This window comes from Phyllobates terribilis, unplaced genomic scaffold (assembly GCF_046119375.1).
Source record: "Phyllobates terribilis strain yellow unplaced genomic scaffold, ASM4611937v1 Scaffold_2__4_contigs__length_985480577, whole genome shotgun sequence".
Taxonomy (NCBI): Eukaryota; Metazoa; Chordata; class Amphibia; order Anura; family Dendrobatidae; genus Phyllobates; species Phyllobates terribilis.
The window spans coordinates 248,210,654-248,237,100 of NW_027362762.1; positions in this window are offsets into that span (position 1 = coordinate 248,210,654).

A 26,447-nucleotide genomic window follows, 5' to 3' on the forward strand; every position below is an offset into this window, starting at 1 on the left:
AGATTTTTGGAGGGTTTTTTCGGAGGAGGAGTCGCAAGTTTTACCTCCTCATAGGTATTATAATTGCCCCATTGAGTTTGTACCGGGTGCTACTCTTCCCAAAAGTCACTTGTTTTATCTGACTATCCCTGAAAGAAAGGCCGTGGAGGAGTAGATAGAGACTAGCCTGGCTGCTGGTCACATTAGACCTTCTAAGTCGCCTGTGGCAGTCGGATTCTTCTTTGTTAAAAAAAAGGACAGCGGTTTAAATGCATGTCTGGATTTTCGTGAAATTAGTAAGATTACCATACTCAATTCCTACCCATTGCCGTTAATTCCTGACTTGTTTAACCAGTTAGTGGGAGCCAAGTGGTTCTCCAAAATTAATCTTGGGGGGGCATACAATTTGTTACGAGTGAATGAGGGTGATGAATGGAAAACTGCTTTTAACACTCCGGTAGGTCATTTTGAGAATCTGGTGATGCCTTTTCGTCTTACCAATGCACCTGCATTTTTTCAGAACCTTATTAATGATATCCTGAGACCTTTGATTGGTAAGAATGTGGTTATGTATTTGGATGACATTTTGATTTATTCACCAGTTCTAGAGTCCCATTGGCAGAGTGTATGTGAAGTTTTGCAGTTATTGAGTGATAATTCACTCATTGCTAAGCTGGAGAAATGTGAGTTCACTGTGCAGAAAATTAGTTTTTTGGGCTACATTGTCTCCAGCAAGGGCTTTAGATGGACCCTGTGAAGGTTCAGGCTGTGCAGTAATGGCCTAGGCCTATTGGGTTGAAATCTATACATAGATTTTTGGTTTTTGCCAATTATTACAGGAAATTCAATTATTTTTTTTCTGTAATTGTTAAACCTCTAACCGATCTCACCTGGAAAGGTGCGAATACGGCCCAGTGGACTACTGAGGCCATTGAAGCGTTTGAGTATCTCAAAGAGAGGTTCAGTTCTGCCCCTATCCTTATGCAGCCTGATGTGACCAAGCCTTTTTTGGTCGAGGTCGCTACTTCATCGGTGGGGGTTGGAGCAGTTTTGTTTCAGGAGTACATGGGTGGAGTACATCCTTGTGCCTTCTATTTGAAAAAAATTTCGGAAATCAAACTGAATTATGATGTTGGCAATCGGGAGTTGCTGGCTATTAAACTCGCGTTTGAACATTAGCATCATTTTTTGGAAGGCGCTAGATTTCCTATTCAGGTTTTCACAGATCATAAGAATTTGATCTATCTGGATGCTGCCGAGCACTTGAATGCCCGTCAAGCTAGGTGGGCACTTTTTTTTTCTCAGTTTCATTTTTCTCTTACCTATATCCCTGGTACTAAAAATGTTAAAGCCGATGCTTTATCTCGCAGCTTCTCTCCTACAATTGGTGCCAAGGAGGAGGAGAGCATTTTACAGAAAGGAGTTGTGGTGGCGGCTTTGGACTCCGTTTTGGAGAATGGGATTCTGAAAGCTCAAGATGATGCTCCATCTAACACTCCCCATGGGAGGTTGTTCGTACCTAGTGCCTTTAGGAGAGATTTGTTTGCGGAGTGTCATCAGTCTCAGTTGGCAGGTCATCCAGGAATTTTTAAGAAATTTATCAGTTGCAGTTTTTGGTGCCCTAGATGGCAGAAGGAAGTCATCAAGTGGGTGCGTCAGTGTACTGTGTGTGCTAGGTCAAAGGCTTCACATACTCTTGCTGCGGTGTTGCTTTGCCCTCTCGAGCTTCCTGGTGCACCTTGGACGCATCTCACAATGGAATTTATTACTGATCTTCCTTTGTCCTAGGGTTTTACGGTCATCTGGGTGGTCGTGGACCATTTTAGTAAGATGTGTCATTTGGTTCTATTCATTAAGTTGCCCTGCGCTAAGACACTCGCTAAGGCGTTTGTTAAGGAGATTGTCAAGCTCCATGGCGTTCCGACAGATATTGTTTCTGATAGAGGACCTCAGGTTGTGGCTCGCTTTTGGCATGCTTTTTGTGACAGGTTGGGAGTAGTATTGAGCATTCCGATACTGAAATATCGGGTATCGACCGATATTCGCGGTATCGGAATTTCAATACTGAGTTCCGATACTTTTAGAATACCGGAATAGGAAGTTCCCATAATGCAATGAGCCAGTTTCATTTTATTCAGCCAATGAGGATCCAAAGAAGTGTGGGCAAATTCTGGTAGGCATGTTAGGCATGTTAACTAATGGTATGGCTGTGATTGGCTACTGAAATGATGTCATGATGCACTATAAAAGCCGCCGCCGCCATTTTGGGTTCACTCTCCTGTGAAGTCAGATAGGGACAGGAAGCTGCTGTTCTGAGGGACAGTTTTAGCTACCTATTTGCTTTATTGTGCTTTACCCAGGCTACTTTATAAAGCTTTCTTTTGGCTGTCTGCGAGGTCTCTGTGTGTGAGTGCAGCTCATGCTGTAGTGTGTGCTTCAGCCAAGTCCGGTTGTAGTCCGCTCAGCGTGCATCACTGCCTCATACATTGTGCCTTTTTTGCATTAGTGCTGCTCATTTTTCATGATTTCTCCTATTAGTGTGGTTCCATCCGTATACAGATAGATTTCTTCCAAACACACTATATAGGAGTAGATAGAGAAGCTTTCTTTTGCCTTGCAGCGCTAGTGCACAGTTCTCTGCACTGTTCACGGCTGTCTGCGAGGTCTCTGTGTGTGAGTGCAGCTCACGCTGTAGTGTGTTCTGCAGCCACGTCCGTTTGTAGTCCGCTCAGCGTGTGTCACTGCCTCATACATTGCGCTTTTTTGCATTAGTGCTGCTCATTTTTCCAGATTTCTCCTATTAGTGTGGTTACATCAGTATCCTGCTAGATTGCTTCCAAACACACTATATAGGAGTAGATAGAGGAGCCTTTCTGCAGCCTTGTGCCCTGCAGCCCCAGCCAGATTAGTATTAGCCTATTTTTTGTAGCCTCATCTATTGCATTGTAGGTTACCTTCCTGCATTGTAATAGCTACAAAAAGTTTGTGATGCTATTGGTTTTATATCTTTGGGCACATCCAGTGTCTTTTTGTGAAAAAAAAAAACGTAAATAAAGTTCACCAAACACTCCACTTTACAGTTGTGTAGGCCACATTAACTCATATTAAAGTCTAGTCCACACTTTATAAAATTAGTGTTTCTTATACCTGTTAGCAGCTGTTCAGGAATAAGCACACTTAGGCAGAAAAGTACTATCTTTATCAGTCTACCAAGACGAAGAAGGCAGGGAGTAAGGCATGTGGTCGTGGGCGTGGGCGTGGAGTCTCTTCAGGGAGAGGACTTTGGGATTCTATGCCTGCAGGGAGAGGACGTGGGGATTCTGTGCCTGCTGCGGGCACAAGTGACTCAGCATCCCCCAGTTTTACCAGGGAACAGTCCTTTATGCGCAGGAGCTCGCCATACCCCACTGTTGCGGGAGGACCAAATTGAAGCCGTTGTCGGATGGATGGCAGCTAACACATCGACTACAATTAGTTCCAGATCCTCTCAGGTCCTGAGCACTGAAGAGCACATATCTGTCTCTTCACCACATGCCAAATTGCCCAGGCAGTCAGAGAGCCCAGGACAGGAGCCATCTCTACTTCTGTTCTCTGAATCTCTTGGCTTGGAAAGAGGGGGCCAGCCAAGCAGAATTCTAGAATTTGAAGAAGATGTAGTATGCAGTGATGTGCAACTGCTTTGTCTCTCTGAATCTGAAGAGGCGGGTGGGCCAGTGCCTATGGTCAGCACACCTCAGTACACATCTGATGATGAGACTCAGGTGCCACTTTCTGGTGCATACTGTGCTCTCGAGACAACCCAGGAGAAGCAGTTGTTTGAAGAGGGTAGTGTAGATGATGAGGTCCTTGACCCATCATGGCGTGAAGTACAGGAAGGTGGTGGGAGCAGCTCTGAGGAAGAGATTCCCCGAATGGCCCAAAAAGGAGGGAGAGGAAGGGGGCAGACTTGGTTGCCTGTAGCCTCCACTTCAGCACCCATTAGGAGCATGCCTCTTCCAAAACCCAAAATGGGCGCTCCCAAGACTTGCAGTGCCTGGTACTTTATTGACACAGTTGCAGATGACATTTGCTTTGTCAAATGCAAGCTGTGTAATCAGAAAGTGAAAAGAGGGAAAAGTGTCAGCAACCTCAATACCACAAATATGTGGAAACATGTGCAGACAAAGCGTGGTGGAGTTATAAAGACACACTGAAGACCTAGGCCAACTAACAGCGCCACCTACCACCTCTTCAGCTCATGTTGTAGCCTCTTGCTCCAGCTCACACACAGCTGGTTCGGCTTCCTCACAGGATAGCCATGGAAAAACCTCTGGCACTGTTGTACAGAGGCACAGTGTCATTCCACCCACAGCACCACGTTCCCTGTCATCCTCACACTCCCAGGCCAGTCTACAGCCATCGTTAGCACAGGCAAGGGAGAAAAGGCGCCCATACTCGGCAAACCAGCCCCGAGCACAGGCTCTGAATGCTGGCATTGCAAAACTACTGGCCCTTGAAATGCTATCATTCAGGCTGGTGGAGACTGACACCTTCCGTAACTTGATGGCATTGACAGTCCCACAATATAACGTGCCCAGCCGCTTTTATATCAGCAAGCATGCCGTCCCTGCCCTGCAACAACATGTGGAGGGAAAAATTAAACATGCGCTATAAAAAGCCGTTAGTAGCAAGGTGCACCTGACCACTGATGCGTGGACCAGTAAGCATGGACAGGGACGATACCTTTCCCTCACTGCCCATTAGATAAATGTTGTGGAGCAGCGTACAGATCTTGAGAGTGGCGCTGTACATGTTCTGCCAACTCCAAGGACTGCAGGAATCCAGTCTGTACACACTGACTCCTCTTCTTACTCCAGTTCCTCTGAATCAGCGCTGCAGGAGCCGTCATGGTCTTCCTCCACATCGACCCGTGAACGGTTACCTGTTACGACCGATATGAGCGTAGCCGTGGCCAAACGTCAACAGGCTGTATTGAAATTAATTTATTTGGGGAATCGAAGCCACACAGCGCAGGAGCTCTGGAATGCAATCAAGCAGCAGAGCGACGTGTGGTTTGTGCCAGCGAATCTCCAACCAGGCATGGTAGTGTGTGACAATGGCCGAAATCTGGTGGCATCTCTGGGCCTAGGCAACCTCACTCACATCCCATGTCTGGCACATGTGCTCAACTTGGTCATGCAGAGTGTTTTGAGGGACTATCCGGATCTTGATGCACTACTGCACAAGGTCCTCAAAGAGTGCGCTCACTTGCGGCGTTCCAGCATCTCAAGATCGCGCATTGCAGCTCTGCAGCAGCGATTACGCCTTCGGGAACATCGCATCATATGTGACCTACCCACCAGGTGGAATTCAACGCTACATATGTTGGAGAGGTTGTGTGAGCAGCAGGCAGCAGTAATGGAGTACCAGCTGCAGAAGGCGCAAACAAGTCACACTGCACCACCACTGAGTAGGCCTCTATGAAGGACATCAGCCACGTTTTGCGTGCCTTCGATTATTCTACGCTGATGGCGAGTGCAGATGATGCACTAGACAGCATGACTATCCCCCTTATCTGCCTGCTTGAAAAATCACTGCAAGCACTGAGGGAGGAGGTTTTGGAAGAGGTGGAGGATGAGGAATCACAAATGCAATCTGCTTCTGTACAGTCTGCGCAACGTCGTTCCTCACAAAGGCCTAGGCAGGGTACACTTTGTGAGGAGGATGAGGAGGAGTCAATGGAGGAGGAAGACATCTGTCCAGAGGAGGGAGGTACACAATGCTCTAGTAGTCAGTATCTTTAGAGAGGGTAAGGTGATGCAAGATCACGCCTCAAGCAGGGGACAGCATTTCTTGGCCAGTTGGCAGTCTTCAGCACAAGGTTGATTTCATGCTGCAGTGTCTGAGAAACGACCGCCGAATCGCCCACATTCTCAATACGGCTGATTATTGGGTGTCCACCCTCCTAGATGATCGCTACCGGGACAACTTTCAAAGCCTCATAACACCGTTGAACCGGGAGCGTAAAATGCGGGAGTACCAAGACACACTGGTGCATTCCATCATGTTCTCCATTCCACCCGAGAACAGTGCTGATAGTGCTTTACAAAGCAGTTCAGTGCATCAAGGCAGCTCTGCACAAAGAGGGAGCAGAAGCAGCACCTCAGCACAAGGCAAGACCAGTATGGCCCAAATGTGGCAAAGTTTTGTGTCCCCGCCACAAATGTCTACACCATCACAGACAGCTCCAGTCAGCAGGAGGCAACGTTTCCGTCAGATGGTGACAGACTACAAGTCTTGCCCTGTCAGTGTACTCCCAGACGGCTCTTCCCCCTTCAAGTTTTGGGTCTCTAAGCTGGATACATGGCCAGAGCTTAGCCAGTATGCATTGGAGGTGCTGGCTTGCCCTGCTGCTAGTGCATTATCGGAACGAGTCTCTAGTGCCGCAGGTGGTGTACTAACAGACCGTCGTATCCGACTATCATCCGATAACTTTGACCGGCTTACTTATCTGAAAATTAACAAGGCCTGGATCTCGCATGAATTTGCCAGTCCTCTTCCAGATTAATTAATTGGTTGGCTACAGTATCCAGGTCTTCTGTTGTGTTCATGTTTCTACCACGTAAACTGTAATTCCTGGGCTCCAACACCGTCAGATGCTGCTCAGAAGAGCCGTCTGCACAGTCAACACTTGCTCCAGTGTTATTGGGGTTCAGTAATGTCAGCTCATCACCTGCTGTGTGTCCGGCAATTTCTCCTGCTCTGTCCACATTCACACGACAACTGATTTTAAACTTGCTCCAATTAGGCCTCTGTCTGGCTCCTCTCTGTTTTCAATATTTACCCAGGGCTCCAACACCGCCTGTTCCTGCTCAGAAGTGCGGTCTGCACTAGTGTTCGTCGAACGCCCGTGTGTTCGCCTAACTGTTCGTCGAACTGCTCGTCGAACACCTTCGAACACCGTTAAAACCAATGGCAGGCAAACAAAAACAAATGGAAACACATAGAAAACACCTGCAAAGGTGTCCAAAAGCTGACAAACTGCTCAGAAGACATAACTAACACATGGAAAAGTGACAAGTACATATAGTCATGCAAAAAAAAAAGAGGTGGAGGAGTAAAAGGAGGGGGAGACACAGATATAGGCATGTCATGCCCTTCTAAAATCCAAAAAGTGAGAAGCCGACACGGCCAGTCCGCTCCTGCCCGTGCCACCTCCGTGTCGCTGGGTTTGTGCCAGAGCCGCGGTGAACCCTGACGGCCAGCCCCCATCTCCCAATACTGGTGCCTGTCCGCTGGTGGGTCGAGCGAGCCCCCCTGTGGTGGAGGCAGCTCTAAGTTTTTTAATTTAAATTGTCTCTCTAATTTGAATGAATTCACTTTAAATCCATTTACAAGGATCTATTGGAGGGCAAGTCTCATGCCAGCAGCCGAGTAATTCCAGATCCAGTAGTGTCCACTAAAGCTGCTGCAGTTAAAAAGCTTTTATAAGGATTGAGCTCGGCTGTCCACCGCAAGGCATCCTACTGCCAGTCCCAGCCCCTATGCCTTGGGGTGCCTCCTGATGCTCTTCTCTGAGTATCCCATGGTTCCGAAGCATTTCCTTTGAAAAAATTAAGTGTCCAAACTACAGGTGGTGTAGCTTGCTTAACAGCTGGGATAATCCGCTGACTAGCAGACACTGCTACTAGGCACAAAGTATTTCCTGGGCTAGATGCAGTTAAAAATTTGTAATTAGATACTCTCGTTGGATGCTGAAAAAAGCATTCCATAGAGTCTCCTGGCACGCCATATATTATTCTCTTAAAAAAGTTTGGGGTAGGGGTCTAGGGGACCCTTTTATAGCCAAAATCACGGCCCTGTATCGCAATACGTCACCTAGGCTGAAGATAAATGGAACTTTAGCACCCTGAGGGCTCGGTTGCTACAGAGGTGTGATTTCTCACTCTCAGGTAAGGATGGAGTGTGGATCAGGACCCGACACCTGCATGCATTACACCACATTGCCGTGGGGCAGGGCGACCAATATGCCTCTGAGATGGGCACGACAGTCCCTGTCCCTGGCTGGAGTGGGGGGAGGGAAAACTGAGGAAGGGGAACCCTGTAGTGCAGGAGCAGGGAGGAAGCAGTTCCTGGGTGCATTGAGAAGGGAGTATAAAAGGTGGGCACCATCTTAGTTCAGTGCAGAGAAGTCGGAGCAGAAGTGACAGGGAGCAGGGGCTATGCATGAGCTCTGTTCCGGAGGCGGGCCTAGTAACAGAGGCCCAGGCCTGGAAGAGGGAGAAGGAAGGAAGAGGAGCGGAGAAGGCTCCAGGAATGAGGAATGAAGGGATCCCAGGGGTGCGGACGGGCGAGTCGCCACCGCACGCCCGAATCCACCTGCGTGGAGGGGTCAGGCCAAAGGGGGAGACCGGTCCCCGAAATTGGTGGAGGCGGGAAACGACCCACAGCTAGAAACCGGAGGCTGTGACATTTTATGTGGCGCAGCCCCTCGCTACACCCGCTAGGAAGGCACCACATAGGGTCAGGGAAACTGGCGCCAAGTTTACCAAGAGGAGGCCCGAGGCAGCCGGACAGAAGGGTTTGAAAGAAAGGCCAGACAAAGGACACACAAAGGGGGTCCTGTGAAGCGCTCCAAAGTTATCTGGGAGTTGTCTGAGCCCCTCACCTGGTGAGCACAGTACGACGTTGGCAGCTTTTACCTGGTGAAGTGGTCTGGATAATAAGAACTGTGAGTAAAGGCCCTGGACTGCATCACTGACTCCGTGTTGTTACTGCTGCTGCCCTGCACCATCACCCCCATCCTCCGCATACACTGCCCTGAGGCTATACTCCTCCCGTGGGGAATTATGCTACTTTCTGCTGCACCCACAACACCAGCCTCAGCGGTCTGCCCTGCAGCGGCGGTTCACTCTGACCGCAATCCACGGGTGGCGTAGTCGGACATTTAAACATCAAAACCACATAAATAGTTCCGCCACTGGTTTGACCGCCCTGAGCCACGGAACTGGGTCGCCGCCACGGTGACTACAACCACCAGCATCCACCAAAAAGGGTCCGGCTCCGGGTGTCCCAAGGCCCAGGGGGCGCGTCAGAACATTTTCATCACCTTTCATAATCACCAATGGGACAAGGCAGGGATGTCCTCTGTCCCCTCTCTTATACATCCTAGTGACTGAGCACCTGCTCTCATCAATTTGCCATAACCCCAATATTAGGTGGATTGAGGTGGGAGGCACCGAGTACAAGTGTTCTCTATTTGCTGATGATGTCCTAGTATATATCACTGAATCACATATATCCATCCCTGCTGTTGTGGCTGAAATAGATCACTTTGTTACTAGTGTTGAGCCACCCCCGTAGTGTTCGAGTTCGGTTCGGTTCGTCGAACACCCGTGTGTTCGCCGAACTATTCGTCGAACTGTTCGTCGAACACCTTCGAACACCGTTAAAACCAATGGCAGGCAAACAAAAACACATAGAAACACATAGAAAACACATTCAAAGGTGTCCAAAAGCTGACAAACTGCTCAGAAGACATAACTAACACATGGAAAAGTGACAAGTACATATAGTCATGCAAAAATAAAAGAGGTGGAGGAGTAAAAGGAGGGGGAGACACAGATATAGGCATGTCATGCCCTTCTAAAATCCAAAAAGTGAGAAGCCGACACGGCCAGTCCGCTCCTGCCCGTGCCACCTCCGTGTCGCCGGGTTTGTGCCAGAGCCGCGGTGAACCCTGACGGCCAGCCCCCCTCTCCCAATACTGGTGCCTGTCCGCTGGTGGGTCGAGCGAGCCCCCCTGTGGTGGAGGCAGCTCTAAGCTTTTTAATTTAAATTGTCTCTCTAATTTGAATGAATACACTTTAAATCCATTTACAAGGATCTATTTTAGGGCAAGTCTCATGCCAGCAGCCGCGGTAATTCCAGCTCCAGTAGCGTCCACTAAAGCTGCTGCAGTTAAAAAGCTTTTATAAGGATCGAGCTCGGCTGTCCACCGCAAGGCATCCTACTGCCAGTCCCAGCCCCTATGCCTTGGGGTGCCTCCTGATGCTCTTCACTAAGTATCCCATGGTCCCGAAGCATTTCCTTTGAAAAAATTAAGTGTCTAAACTACAGGTGGTGCAGCTTGCTTAACAGCCGGGATAATCCGCTCACTAGCAGACACTGCTACTAGGCACAAAGTATTTCCTGGGCTAGATGCAGTTAAAAATTTGTAATTAGATACTCTCGTTGGATGCTGAGAAAGCATTCCATAGAGTCTCCTGGCACGCCATATATGATTCTCTTAAAAAGCTTGGGGTAGGGGTCTAGGGGACCCTTTTATAGCCAAAATCACGGCCCTGTATCGCAATACGTCACCTAGGCTGAAGATAAATGGAACTGTAGCACCCTGAGGGCTCGGTTGCTTCAGACGTATTGCACCTCACCCAGAGGTGTGATATCTCACTCTCAGGTAAGGATGGAGTGTGGATCAGGACCCGACACCTGCATGCATTACACCACATTGCCGTGGGGCAGGGCGACCAATATGCCCCTGAGATGGGCACGACAGTCCCTGTCCCTGGCTGGAGTGGGGGGAGGGAACACTGAGGAAGGGGAACCCTGTAGTGCAGGAGCAGGGAGGAAGCAGTTCCTGGGTGCATTGAGAAGGGAGTATAAAAGGTGGGCACCATCTTAGTTCAGTGCAGAGAAGTCTGAGCAGAAGTGGCAGGGAGCAGGGGCTCTGCATGAGCTCTGCTCCGGAGGCGGGCCTAGTAACAGAGGCCCAGGCCTGGAAGAGGGAGAAGGAAGGAAGAGGAGCAGAGAAGGCTCCAGGAACGAGGAATGAAGGGATCCCAGGGGTGCGGACGGGCGAGTCGCCACCGCACGCCCGAATCCACCTGCGTGGAGGGGTCAGGCCAAAGGGGGAGACCGGTCCCCAAACTAGTGGAGGCAGGAAACGACCCTCAGCTAGAAACCGGAGGCTCTGACATTTTATGTGGCGCAGCCCCTCGCTACACCCGCTAGGAAGGCACCACATAGGGTCAGGGAAACTGGCGCCAAGTTTACCAAGAGGAGGCCCGAGGCAGCCGGACAGAAGTGTTGGTAAGAAAGGCCAGACAAAGGACACACAAAGGGGGTCCTGTGAAGTGCTCCAAAGTTATCTGGGAGTTGTCTGAGCCCCTCACCTGGTGAGCACAGTACGACGTGGGCAGCCGTTATCTGCAGACGTGGTCTGGATAATAAGAACTGTGAGCAAAGGCCCTGAACTGCATCACTGACTCCGTGTCGTTACTGCTGCTGCCCTGCACCATCACCCCCATCCTCCGCATACACTGCCCTGAGGCTATTCTCCTCCCGTGGGGAGTTATGCTACGCTCTGCTGCACCCACAACACCAGCCTCAGTGGTCTGCCCTGTAGCGGCGGTTCACTCTGACCGCAATCCACGAGTGGCGTAGTCGGACATTTAAACATGAAAACCACATAAATAGTTCCGCCACTGGTTTGACCGCCCTGAGCCACGGAACTGGGTCGCCGCCACGAAGACTACAACCACCAGCATCCACCAAAAAGGGTCCGGCTCCGGGTGTCCCAAGGCCCAGGGGGTGCGTCAGAACATTTTCATCACCTTTCACAATCACCAATGGGACAAGGCAGTGATGTCCTCTGTCCCCTCTCTTATACATCCTAGTGACGGAGCACCTGCTCTCATCAATTCGCCATGACCCCAATATTAGGTGGATTGAGGTGGGAGGCACCGAGTACAAGTGCTCTCTATTTGCTGATGATGTCCTAGTATATATCACTCAATCACATATATCCATCCATGCTGTTATGGCTGAAATAGATCACTTTGTTACATGGTATAATTTTAAAATCAATGCAGCGAAGTCTGAGGCCCTCGATGTCTCCCTCCCCAAATCCATATAGGATTCCATCCAGTCCAACTTTCCCTTTGCCTGGCCCTCACAGGGTATCAAATACTTAGGAATTCCTATTCATAGAGACCTCTCCCATCTATGTTATCTTAATTTTGGGCCCTTTATTGAACAACTCCATACAGACCACGGTTGGCAAGTTAGAACTGTAAGATTCACTACGTGAACCACTGGTGTTTTGTGGAAAAGCACATGTACACTGCGTTCCAAATTAATATACAAAAAGTGTTTAGGAGTGATAAGGGAAGAATTTGTTTGTTTGTCAGTTAAACTCATTGATGGTGATGTGTGTCAGGGCTCTTTATATCACTGTAAGCAATTTCAGACACCTGTGCTAATTAGTTTGGCAGGTGTGTCCAATGAAAGGCAAGACTACTTAAGAAGGCTCTCTCACATTATTAAGCAGCCTACATTTTCTGCCAAAATGGGAAAGAAAAAGGATGTGTCGGCTGCTGAGAAGCAACAAATTGTGGAGTATTTAGGTCAAGGCATGACTACAATCAACATTGTGCGATGATCAGGATGAAGTGTCTTGGCAATCAAGAAGTATGTAGCTGATTCACAGTACACACGTGTGCGTGCTGATAAGGGCAAATTGAGGACTCTTTCCTACAGGCAATTACGTCAGGTTGAAAGAGCAGCGGCAAAAAAGCCTTGTCATAGCAGCAGACAAGTTTTTGAAGCTGCTTGTGCCTCCAACGTCCCCCGAACAACAAGATGCAGGGTCCTTCAGAGGTTTGCAGCTGTGCATGCGCCATCCTGTCGACCTCCTCTATCCACTTCACACAAGCAGAAACGGCTCCAGTGGGCCAAACATTACATGAAGACTGATTTCAAAACTGTTTTGTTCACGGATGAGTGCCGTGCAGCGCTCGATGGTCCAGATGGATGGAGTGGAGGATGGCTGGTTGATGGACACCCCACGCAAACACGGCTAAAGCGCCAACAAGGAGGAGGTGGAGTAATGTTTTGGGCTGGAATCATGGGGAGAGAGATTGTCGGCCCCTTTAGGATCCCTGAAGGCGCTAAAGATGAACTCCATAATGTATGTGGATTTTCTCAAACAGCACTTCCTGCCATGGTTCAAGAAGAAGAACCGTGTATTTCACAGCAAGATCATTTTTCTGCATGATAATGCACCATCTCATGCTGCACATAAAACATCTGCATCTCTGGCTGATATGGGCATAAAAGGGGACAAACTTATGGTGTGACCCCCATGCTCCCCTGACCTCTACCCCATTCAGAACCTTTGGAGCATCATTAAAAGGAGTGTCTATGATGGCGGGAGGCAGTTCACATCTAAGCAACAGCTCTGGGAGGGTATTCTGTCCTCATGCAAAATAATTGAAGCAGAAACCATCCAAAACCTGACAAATTCAATGGACGAGAGAGTTCAGAAGCTCCTTTCGAACAAGGGGTCCTATGTGAAAATGTAACATCACCTAGAATAAAGTTTTGAGTTGAAAACTGTTTGATTTCAGTTTCTAACAACCTGCTAATGCTTATAATTTCAAAAATGACCATTTTTTTGGTCTTTATTAAAATGAAAAGGTTGATCGAAAAGTTTGGGGGATCTAAGAGTGTGGCAACCCAGTAGTCATGATTACTTCGAATTCTGACAATATGAGGGTCATGCTGCAGGTAGTGCAGCAAGAAGGCACTTATGTGCCTTGCGCATCTCGGAGCCCCAAAATTATTTTCCGGGCTAGATGCAGCTAAAAATTATTTTTAATTTTAAATCTGGTGAAGCTTTATTATAAATGGCCTAATAGGATCAGTGCTGCACACTGCTACAAAGCCCAAATTATTTTCCAGTCAAGATACAGATAAACATGATTAGTAATTTGAAAGCTTAAAACGGTTGGTAGGGTGATTTTAACCAATCATCAAGCTTTTACTCTCCCCAGGATGACACAGGGGTAGAAAAGTCGTTTCGGATCCATGATTTGTTCATCTTTATGAACGTGAGTCTGTCTACATTATCAGTGGAGAGCCGCATGCGCTTATCTGTCAGCACAAAACCAGCAGCGCTGAACACACGTTCAGACAGAACGCTGGCTGCGGGGCATGACAAGATCTCCAAGGCGTAAGTGGCTAGCTCCGGCCATTTATCCAGATTGGAAGCCCAAAAAGAGCAAGGGTCCAGTGACACAGTCGTGGCTTCAATGTTTACTTGGAGATACTCCTGTACCATCGTCTCTAGGCGTTGACTATGTGTCAGACTTCTTGTCTCCTGTGGCCTTGCAAAGGATGGGCTAAAAAAGTGGTGAAATGATTCCGCAAAATTGATGTTACCAGCAGATACTGTGGTTCTGTTACGGTTTGAGTGCTGAACACTTGACGGTCCCACGGTTGGCAAGTTGGAACTGTGAGATTCACTACGTGCACCACTGGTATTTTGTGGAAAAGCACATGTAAGATTCTGCAACAGTCTCTGCTGATACTCCTGCATGCGTGCATCCCTTTCTATGGCAGGAATAATTTCTGCAAATTTACTTTTGTACCGGGGATCTAACAGTGTGGCAACCCAGTAGTCAGGATTATTTCTAATTCTCAAAATTCGAGGGTCATGTTGCAGGTAGTGCAGCAAGAAGGCACTCATGTGTGTTGCGCATCCAGGAGCACCAAGTCCCTGTTGTGTTGGTGGCGAGGTAACAATCATGCTTCCTTCCTCTGTCCTCTCCCCCCAACCTCGCACAACAGAAATGTGATCAAGGTCTCCCTCATCTGATGAGTCTTCCATCAGTTCGTCCTCCACTTCTTCCTGGGCTCCTGCACCTTCCTCACTAGTTTGGCTGCTACCATGCGCCCTGGTAAAACCATCTCCCCCACCCTCACATGCCTGCCGCCTTGGTGCTGCCGACCGTCTGGACCTTGCAGATGTTAGCCCTTCCGCATACAACTCCTCCTCCTCTACTTCCTCCACCTCCTCTTGTGCCACCACCTGACTCCGAATTCTGTTTAACATGTGCTCCAGCATGTAAATCACCGGAATAGTCATGCTGATAATGGCATCGTCAGCACTAAACATCTTCGTCGCCATTTCAAAACTGTGCAGAAGGGTGCATAGGTCCCTGATCTGAGACCACTCCTCCAGCGTGATTTGCCCCACCTCTGAATCTCGTTGGCCCAGGCTATACGTCAGAACGTATTGCACCAGGGCTTGTCGGTGCTGCCACAGTCGCTGCAACATGTGCAGAGTTGAATTCCACCGGGTAGGCACATCGCATTTTAGCCGGTGAAGTGGCAGGCCCAACGACTTCTGTAGAGTTGTAAGTCGCTGAGCTGCGGGATGCGAACGGCGGAAGTGAGCACGCAGCGACCGTGCCCTCTGCAGAAGGCCATCTAGTCCTGGATAGTGGGCTAAAAATTGCTGGACAACCAGGTTCAACACGTGAGCCATACAAGGCACGTGTGTGACATTGCCCCGGCGAAGGGCCGCACCCAGGTTTGCAGCATTGTCGCACACGGCCTCCCCTGGTTTCAGGTCCAGTGGAGAAAACCATTCATGAAATTGGTTCTCCAGAGCTGACCACAACTCCTCAGCTGTGTGACTCACATTTCCCAGACATTTCAAAATAAAAACCGCCTGATGACGTTGAGCCCTACTGTCAGCATAGTAAGGAGGTGTGCAGGATCCCTTCTGCGCAGTTAGAAAGCTTGTGGCATGACCAGACAGGTTTTGGGTGCAGGTGGAGGAATGAGAGGTGGTTGAGGAGGCAGAAGCAGTGGAGGAACTTTGAGATAAAGAGGATTGACGCACAACTCGTGGGGACAGCAAGACTTGGACAGCAGCCCCTTGTCCTGCTGTCACCATAGTTACCCAGTGCCCAGTCAGCGACATGTAACACCCCTTTCCATGCCTACTCGCCCAAGTGTCTGTGGTGAAATGCACCCTGTCACACACAGAGTTTCTCAAAGAAGCGGTGGGCATCTGGTACTGGGGCACTGCGACGGACATAAGGTCTCGAAAATCCTCTGTGTCCACCAGGCGGAAAGGCAGCATTTCTGTAGCCAAGAGCTTGCAGATGGTGAAATTCAACCTCTTAGCTTTCTCATGGCTAGGAGGAAATGGTCTTTTACTTGTCCACATCTGAGGAACTGAGGGCTGGCTATTGTGCTTAGACGGGGTTGATAAGGGTGTCCCCGGCAAACTGCCGGTCTGTGAGGAAAATGCAGGCGGACTGGTTAGGTTGCCTTGATCCAAAGGTGGTGCTATCGATGTCGGACAGCGCTCAACACCAGCTGGTGTTACCACCTCCAAAGAAAATGATGACCTGCCAATCACGCTGGCTGTTGCGGGTAAAGAGGTGGCAGGTCTGCGCCCCAAAACAGGTGTGACTGCTGTCCCCCCAGTCACAGAGTATGAAGAGGACGCGGATGCACAAGATATGGCAGACGGTGGTTGGCCCAGCCGGCTAGGCCTCACTGTAGCACAGTGAGCTTCCCACTGCAACTTATGCTTCATGTCCATGTGCCGGTTCATGCATGAAGTACTCAAACTATGTATTTTTTGGCCTCTACTTAGCTTTTGCTGACAAATGTTACAGATAACTGAGTTGGGTCATCTTTATCGATCTGAAAAAATGCCCAGGCTATGCAAGACTTAGCACCCATGCAACCTGAAGAGCCACCACGACTTGTGGTGAGAGGCAGAGTTGTGTTTTAGGATGCAGTTGTTGACGTGCTTCCAGTACTACGTCTCTGTCCAGGAAGGCGCAACCTGACCTCGTCGTCACTAGCATTCTCCTCCACCTCCTCTGCTGACCTAATCTCTTTGCTGACTATGGGTTGACAGTAAGTGGGATCTCCAACCTCATCATCATCACCCTGTGCGTTGCCAAACCCGTCGTCCTCAGAGCCAACCTGTTCCTACCCTGACAAAAAACTAAATTTGTCGCTCCAATCAGGTATTTGAGTCTCATCATCGTCTTCCTCATTGTCTCCACCAACAGGAGTTACAGTTTGGGAATGAGGGTCTACATTATGGTCAGAACCTTCTGCGTCTGGTCCTGGATCCGACTCATAAAGATTCTGGGCATCAGTGCAGATCATTTCCTCGTCTGGATTCACAGAAGCGCTGGAGCCGACCTCTGATTACCAGGCTATAGTATGAGTAAACAGCTCTGCAGACTCAACCATCTGTTCTACCTCATACTCAGACGGGCAGCTGGAGATTTGGGAGCTGCGAGGAAGCAAGTGCGATTGGGGTGACACCTTTGAGGACTGGAGTATTTGTGATGTTGAAGTTGATGTGGAGTAGAGCCCACTTAAAGGAACACTTGATATCCGTTGAAGCACCTGCTGTTTTTGTGCCTCATCTGGAATTTGTAGCGATTGGCGTGGCCGTAAGAAAGGGATCTTATCACATTGTCCGCTAAAAGAAGTAGACATTTTAGTTTGGCTGGAAGATGGTCTTTCTTCTGCAGATGTTACTGTTGCTTTAACACCTACCCCACGGACACAACCATTTTTTCCCTTCCCAACACGCCTATTCCCCTTTCCACCAGCAGCAGGCCTTTTTCCACTCATTTTGGTGGTTAACTAATTCACAACTCTGGAGTTGTTTGCACAAAAAAAAAATGGATGGGAACCGAGCAGAGCTGAGTGGCCAAACTGTGGTATTAGGCCAAAACTATTGGCTGTGTTAGAGGCAGAAAAAAATTATATTCAATTTGCAACCTGATGGAGGTCAGTATAGATGGACTAATAGAACAAGTACCACACACAGCTAGAAGCACAAATACTTTTTCAGAGCTAGATGCAGAAAAATATTATATTCAATTTGCAACCTGATGGAGGTCAGTATAGATGGACTAATAGACCAAGTCCCACACACTGCTAGAAGGCCAAATATTTTTTCAGAGCTAGATGCAAATAAACATTAATTTTAATTTGCAACCTGATGGAGGTCAGTATAGATGGACTAATAGAGCAAGTCCCACACACTGCTAGAAGGCCAAATATTTTTTCAGAGCTAGATGCAGACAAAAAAATATTTTTAATTTGCAACCTGATGGAGGTCAGTATAGATGGACTAATAGACCAAGTCCCACACACTGCTAGAAGGCCAAATATTTTTTCAGAGCTAGATGCAGACAAAAAAATATTTTAAATTTGCAACCTGATGGAGGTCAGTATAGATGGACTAATAGAACAAGTCCAACACACTGCTAGAAGGCCAAATATTTTTTTAGAGCTAGATGCAGATAAAAATTATTTTTAATTTGCAACATGATGGAGGTCAGTGTAGATGGACTAATAAAACAAGTCCCACACACTGCTAGAAGCCCAAATATTTTTTCAGAGGTAGATGCAGAAAAAAATTATATTCAGTTTGCAACCTGTTGGAGGTCAGTATAGATGGACTAATAGAACAAGTCCCACACACTGCTAGAAGGCCAAATATTTTTTCAGAGCTAGATGCAGACAAAAAATTATTTTGAATTTGCAACCTGATGGAGGTCAGTATAGATGGACTAGTAGAACAAGTCCCACACACTGCTAGAGGAACAAATATTTTTTCAGATCTAGATGCAGGAAAAAATTATATTCAATTTGCAACCTGATGGAGGTCAGTATAGATGGACTAATAGAACAAGTCCCACACACTGCTAGAAGGCCAAATATTTTTTCAGAGCAAGATGCAGACAAAAAATTATTTTTAATTTGCAACCTGATGGAGGTCAGTATAGATGGACTAATAGAATGATGCTATGCCCAAAAGGTTTTACTTCACTAGGTGCAGTAAAAAAATTGGTATTCTATACACAGGTGGTGTATCTTGCAACACAGATAGGCTACTCCACTGACTAACACACTCTGCAATAGGCCAAAAAGGATTAGCTTTGCTAGATTCAGCCAAATGCTGTGAAAAAAACTTGCACAGCACTGGCACAGACCTGCCTGGCAAAAACTGATAGGAACTGATGTAACTTAGTCCTGAAAAGGACTGCAATTACAATTAGTCTTTACTCCCACAACCTATCTATTTAAGAGCACAGACCAGCCTGATAAAAGTCGTAGGAAATGCTGTAACCCATTCCTTAAAAGGACTGCAATCACAACTATTCCCTACTCCCAAGATATCTGTAGATTTGTGCGAAAATTGGCTTGAAATTAACAAGGTATAGCGCACACAGCAACAGCAGTGCCATCTAACGCGCATCTGCCGCAGTGAGAAAATGGTGGCGACGGGGAAAATGGCTGGGTCTTATAGGGCAAGGACATGTGACATACACTGCCAATGACACATGCCCTTGCTTGTGTGAAAAAAAGCACTTCGCTCCGTGTGTGCGCTGCTGATAGGCTGACAGATTGCACCTCCCCACTGTGAATGCAGGAAAGAGAAAAAAAAAAGATTTTCATTATTCCTGCAGAGATCCATCCCCTGCCCCTCCCCCCGCCCCCTGTACACTCAAACTGCGTATTATCATTAATTTTCATCATTACTGAGAAAAAATCCAGTTATGATTTTGGTGCATGAACACTTATCGAACATAACCTCGAACAGCCGAATTTTTCTCAAATCGTTCGTGTTCGCCGAACGGCTCGAACACCGCCCAAAACAGATCTAATTTGAGATTGGCGAACAGTTCGAGTCGAACAACTCTCATCTCTAGTCTGCACAGTCAACAATTTCTCCAGTGGTATTTGGTTTAGTAAAGTCAGCTGTTTCCCTTCCGTGTGTCCAGCAATTTCTCCTGCTCTGTCCACATTCACACTACTACTGATTTAAACTTGCTCCAATTATGCCTCTGTCTGGCTCCTCTCTGTTTTCAGTATTAAACCTGGGCTCCAACACCGCCAGTTGCTCCTCACAAGTGCCGTCAGCACAGTCAACACTTTCTCCAGTGTTATTGGGGTTCTGTAACGTCAGCTGAGCCCCTACTGTGTGTTCGGCAATTTCTCCTGCTCTGTCCACATTCACACTACTACTGATTTTAAACTTGCTCCAATTAGGCCTCTGTCTGGCTCCTCTTTATTTTCAGTATTTACCGTGGGCTCCAACACAGCCAGTTGCTCCTCACAAGTGCCGTCTGCACAGTCAACACTTCCTCCAGTGTTATTGGGGCTCAGTAACGTCAGCTGTTCTACTGCTATGTGTCCGGCAATTTCTCCTGCTCTGTCCACATTCACACTACTACTGAATTTAAGCTTGCTTCAATTAGGTCTCTGTCTGGCTCCTCTCTGTTTTCAGTATTTACCCTGGGATCCAGCACTGCCAGTTGCTGCTCAGAAGTGCCGTCTGCACAGTCAACACTTGCTCCAGTGTTATTGGGGTACTGTAACGTCAGCTGTTCCCCTGCAGTGTGTCCAGCAATTTCTCCTACTCTGTCCTCATTCACACTGCTACTGATTTTAAACTTGCTCCAATTAGGCCTCTGTCGGGCTCCTCTCTGTTTTCAGTATTTACCCTGGGCTACAACACTGCCAGTTGCTGCTCAGAAGTGACGTCTGCACAGTCAACACTTGCTCCAGTATTATTGGGGTTCAGTAACGTCAGATGTTCCCCTGCTGTGTGTACGTCAATTTCTCCGTCTCTGTCCATATTCAAACTACTTCTGATTTTAAACTTGCTTCAATTAGGCCTCTCTCTGGCTCCTCTCAGTTTTCAGTATTTACCCTGGGTTTCAACACCGCCAGTTCCTGCTCAGAATTGCCGTCTGCACAGTCAACACTTGCTCCAGTGTTATTGGGGTTCAGTAACGTCAGCTGATTTCCTGCTGCGTTTCCAACAATTTCTCCTGCTCTGTCCACATTCACACTACTACTGATTTTAAACTTGCTCCAATTAGCCCTCTCTGGCTCCTCTTTATCTAAAGTATTTACCGTGGGCTCCAACACCCCCAGTTGCTGCTCAGAAGTGCCGTCTGCACAGTCAACACTTGCTCCAGTGTTATTGGGGTTCAGTAACGTCAGCTGATCCCCTGCTGTGTGTCCGGCAATTTCTCCTTCTCTGTCCACATTCACACTACTACTGATTTTAAACTTGCTCCAATTAGGCCTCTGTATGACTCCTCTCTGTTTTCAGTATTTACCCTAGGCTCCAACACTGCCAGTTGCTGCTCAGAAGTGCAGTCTGCACAGTCAACACTTGCTCCAGTGTTATTGGGGTTCAGTAACATCAGCTCTTCCCCATCTGTATGTCCGGCAATTTCTCCTGCTCTGTCCACATTCACACTACTACTGATTTTAAACTTGCTCCAATTAGGCCTTTGTCTGGCTCCTCTCTGTTTTCAGTATTTACCCTGGGCTCCAACACCACCAGTTGCTGCTCAGAAGTTCCGTCTGCACAGTCAACACTTACTCCAGTGTTATTGGGGTTCAGTAACGTCAGCTGTTCCCCCGCTGTGTGTCTGGCAATTTCTCCTGCTCTGTCCAGATTCACACTGCTACTGATTTTAAACTTGCTCCAATTAGGCCTCTGTCTGGCTCCTCTCTGCTTTCAGTATTTACCCTGGGCTCCAACACTGCCAGTTGCCGCTCAGAAGTGCTGTCTGCACAGTCAATACTTGCTCCAGTGTTATTGGGGTTCAGTAACGTCAGCTGTTTCCCTTCCGTGTGTCCGGCAATTACTCCTGCTCTGTCCACATTCACACTACTACTGATTTTAAACTTGCTCCAATTAGGCCTCTGTCTGGCTCCTCTCAGTTTTCAGTATTTACCCTGAGCTCCAACACCGCCAGTTGCTGCTCAGAAGTGCCGTCTGCACAGTCAACACTTGCTCCAGTGTTATAGGGGTTCAGTAACGTCAGCTGATCCCCTGCTGTGTGTGCAGCAATTTCTCCTGCTCTGTCCACATACACACTACTACTGATTTTAAACTTGCTCCAATTAGCCCTCTCTGGCTCCTCTTTGCTTTAAGTTTTCACCGTTTGCTCCAACACCCCCAGTTGCTGCTCAGAAGTGCCGTCTGCACAGTCAACACTTGCTCCAGTGTTATTGGGGTTCAGTAACGTCAGCTGATCCCCTGCTGTGTGTCCGGCAATTTCTCCTTCTCTGTCCACATTCACACTACTACTGATTTTAAACTTGCTCCAATTAGGCCTCTGTATGGCTCCTCTCTGTTTTCAGTATTTACCCTAGGCTCCAACACCACCAGTTGCTGCTCAGAAGTGCAGTCTGCACAGTCAACACTTGCTCCATTGTTATTGGGGTTCAGTAACATCAGCTCTTCCCCATCTGTATGTCCGGCAATTTTTCCGTCTCTGTCCACACTCACACTATTCCTGATTTTAAACTTGCTCCAATTAGGCCTCTGTCTGGCTCTAATCTGTTTTCAGTATTTACCATGGGCCCCAACACCGCAAGTTGCTGCTCAGAAGTGCCGTCTGCACAGTCAAGACTTTCTCCAGTGTTATTGGGGTTCAGTAACGTCAGCTGTTCAACTGCTGTGTGTCCGGCAATTTCTCCTGCTCTGTCCACATTCACACTACTACTTATTTTAAACTTGCAACAATTAGGCCACTGTCTGGCTCCTCTTTGTTTTCAGTTTTAACCCTGGGCTCCAACAACGGCAGTTGCTGCTCAGAAGTGCCCTCTGCACAGTCAACACTTGCTCCAGTGTTATTGGGGTTCAGTATCGTCGGCTGATCCCCTGCTGTGTGTCCGGAAATTTCTCCTGCTCTGTCCACATTCACACTACTACTGATTTTAAACTTGCTCCAATTAGGCCTCTGTCTGGCTCCAACACCACCAGTTGCTGCTCAGAAATGCCGTCTGCTCAGTCAACACTTACTCCAGTGTTATTGGGGTTCAGTAACGTCAGCTGTTCCCCTGCTGTGTGTCCGCCAATTTCTCCTGCTCTGTCCACATTCACACTGCTACTGATTTTAAACTTGCTCCAATTAGGCCTCTGTCTGGCTCCTCTCTGTTTTCAGTATTTACCCTGGGATCCAACACTGCCAGTTGCTGCTCAGAAGTGCCATCTGCACAGTCAACACTTGCTCCAGTGTTATTGGGGTTCAGTAACATCAGCTAATTTCCAGCTGTGTGTCCGGCAATTTCTCCTGCTCAGTCCACATTCACACTACTACTGATTTTAAGCTTACAACAATTAGGCCTCTGTCTGGCTCCTCTCTGTTTTCTGTTTTCTCCAAAGGCTCCAACACCGCCAGTTGCTGCTCAGAAGTGCCCTCTGCACAGTCAACACTTGCTCCAGTGTTATTGGGGTTCAGTAACGTCAGCTGTTCCATTTCTGTGTGTCCGGGAATTACTCCGGCTCTGTCCACATTCACACTACTACTGATTTTAAACTTGCTCCAATTAGGCCTCTGTCTGGCTCCTCTCTGATTTCAGTATTTACCCTGGGCTCCAACACCACCAGTTCCTGCTCAGACGTGTCTCCTGTACATTCAACACTTGCTCCAGTGTTATTGAGGTTTAGTAACGTCAGCTGTTTCCCTTCCGTGTGTCCGGCAATTACTCCTGCGCTGTCCACATTCACACTTCTACTGATTTTAAACTTGCTCCAATTAGGCCTCTGTCTGGCTCCTCTCTGTTTTCAGTATTTACCCTGGGCTCCAACACCGCCAGTTGCTGCTCAGAAGTTCCGTCTGCACAGTCAACACTTGCTCCAGTGTTATAGGGATTCAGTAACTTCAGCTGATCCCCTTCTGTATGTGCAGCAATTTTTCCTGCTCTGTCCACATACACACTACTACTGATTTTAAACTTGCTCCAATTAGGCCTCTGTCTTGCTCCTCTCTGTTTTCAGTATTTACCCTGCGCTCCAACAACGCCAGTTGCTGCTCAGAAGTGCCATCTGCACAGTCAACACTTGCTCCAGTGTTATTGGGGTTCAGTAAAGTCAGATGTTCTACTGGTATGTGTCCGGCAATTTCTCCTGCTCTGTCCACATTCACACTACTACTGAATTTAAGCTTGCTCCAATTAGGTCTCTGTCTGGCTCCTCTCTGTTTTCAGTATTTACCCTGGGCTCCAGCACTGCCAGTTGCTGCTTAGAAGTGCCGTCTGCACAGTCAACACTTGCTCCAGTGTTATTGGGGTACTGTAACGTCAGCTGTTCCCCTGCAATGTGTCCAGCAATTTCTCCTACTCTGTCCTGATTCACACTGCTACTGATTTTAAACTTGCTCCAATTAGGCCTCTGTCGGGCTCCTCTCTGTTTTCAGTATTTACCCTGGGCTACAACACTGCCAGTTGCTGCTCAGAAGTGCCGTCTGCACAGTCAACACTTGCTCCAGTGTTATTGGGTTTCAGTAACGTCAGCTGTTCCCCTTCTGTGTGTCCCGGAATTTCTCCGGCTCTGTCCACATTCACACTACTACTGATTTTAAACTTGCTCCAAATAGGCCTCTGTCTGGCTCCTCTCTGTTTTCAGTATTTACTGTGGGCTCCAACACCGCCAATTTCTGCTCAGAAGTGCTGTCTGCACAGTCAACACTTGCTCCAGTGTTATTGGTGTTCAGTAACGTCAGCTGTTCAACTGCTGTGTGTCCGGCTATTTCTCCTGCTCTGTCCACATTCATACTACTACTGAATTTAAGCTTGCTCCAATTAGGTCTCTGTCTGTCTCCTCTCTGTTTTCAGTATTTACCCTGGGCTCCAGCAATGCCAGTTGCTGCTCAGAAGTGCCGTCTGCACAGTCAACACTTGCTCCAGTGTTATTGGGGTTCAATAACGTCAGCTGTTCAATTGCTGTGTTTCCGGCAATTTCTCCTGCTGTGTCCACATTCACACTACTACTGAATTTAAGCTTGCTCCAATTAGGTCTCTGTCTGGCTCCTCTCTGTTTTCAGTATTTACCCTGGGCTCCAGCACTGCCAGTTGCTGCTCAGAAGTGCCGTCTGCACAGTCAACACTTGGTTCAGTGCTATTGGGTTTCAATAACATCAGCTGATTTCCTGCTGTGTGTCCGGCAATTTCTCCTGCTCTGTCCACATTCACACTACTACTGATTTTAAACTTGCAAAAATTAGGCCTCTGTCTGGCTCCTCTTTGTTTTCAGTTTTCACCCTGGGCTCCAACACCGCCAGTTGCTGCTCAGAAGTGCACTCTGCACAGTCAACACTTGCTCCAGTGTTATTGGGGTTCAGTAATGTCAGCTGATCCCCTGTTGTGTGTCCGGCATTTCTCCTGCTCTGTCCACATTCACACTACTACTGATTTTAAACTTGCTCCGATTAGGCCTCTGTCTGGCTCCTCTCAGTTTTCAGTATTTACTTCTTGGCTCCATCACCACCAGTTGCTGCTCAGAAGTGCCGTCTGCACAGTCAACACTCGCTCCAGTGTTATAGGGGTTCAGTAACGACAGCTGATCCCCTTCTGTGTGTGCAGCAATTTCGCCTGCTCTGTCCCCATACACACTACTACTGATTTTAAACTTGCTCCAATTAGGCCTCTGTCGGGCTCCTCTCTGTTTTCAGTATTTACCCTGGGCTCCAACACCGCCAGTTGCTGCTCAAAAGTGCCGTCTGCACAGTCAACACTTGCTCCAGTGTTATTGGGGTTCAGTTACGTCAGCTGTTCAACTGCTGTGTGTCCGGCAATTTCTCCTCCTCTGTCCACATTCACACTACTACTGAATTTAAGCTTGCTCCAATTAGGTCTCTGTCTGGCTCCTCTCTGTTTTCAGTATTTACCCTGGGCTCCAGCAATGACAGTTGCTGCTCAGAAGTGCCGTCTGCACAGTCAACACTTGCTCCAGTGTTATTGGGGTACTGCAACGTCAGCTGTTCCCCTGCTGTGTGTCCGGGAATTTCTCCGGCTCTGTCCACATTCACACTACTACTGATTTTAAACTTGCTCCAATTAGGCCTCTGTCTGGCTCCTCTCTGTTCTCAGTATTTACCCTGGGCACCAACACCAGCAGTTCCTGCTCAGAAGTGCCGTCTGCACAGTCAACACTTGCTCCAGTGTTATTGAGGTTTAGTAACGTCAGCTGTTCCCCTTCCGTGTGTCCGGCAATTTCTCCTGCTCTGTCCACATTCACACTACTACTGATTTTAAACTTGCTCCAATTAGGCCTCTGTCTGGCTCCTCTCTGTTTTCAGTATTTACCGTGGGCTCAAACACCGCCAATTTCTGCTCAGAAGTGCTGTCTGCACAGTCAACATTTGCTCCAGTGTTATTGGGGTTCAGTAACGTCAGCTGATCCCCCACTTTGTGTCCAGCAATTTCTCCTGCTCTTTCCACATACACACTACGACTGATTTTAAACTTACTCCAATTAGGCCTCTCTCTGGCTCCTCTCTGTTTTCATTATTTACCCTGGGCTCCAACACCGCCAGTTGCTGCTCAGAAGTGCCGTCTGCACAGTCAACACTTGCTCCAGTGTTATTGGGGTTCAGTAACGTCAGCTGATCCCCTGTTGTGTGTCCGTCAATTTCTCCTGCTCTGTCCACATTCACCCTACTGCTGATTTTAAACTTGCTAAAATTAGGCCTCTGTCGGGCACCTCTTTGTTTTCAGTGTTTACTGTGGGCTCCAACACCACCAGTTGCTGCTTAGAAGTGCCGTCTGCACAGTCAACACTTGCTCCAGTGTTATTGGGGTTCAGTAATGTCAGCTGTATAACTGCTGTGTGTCCGGCAATTTCT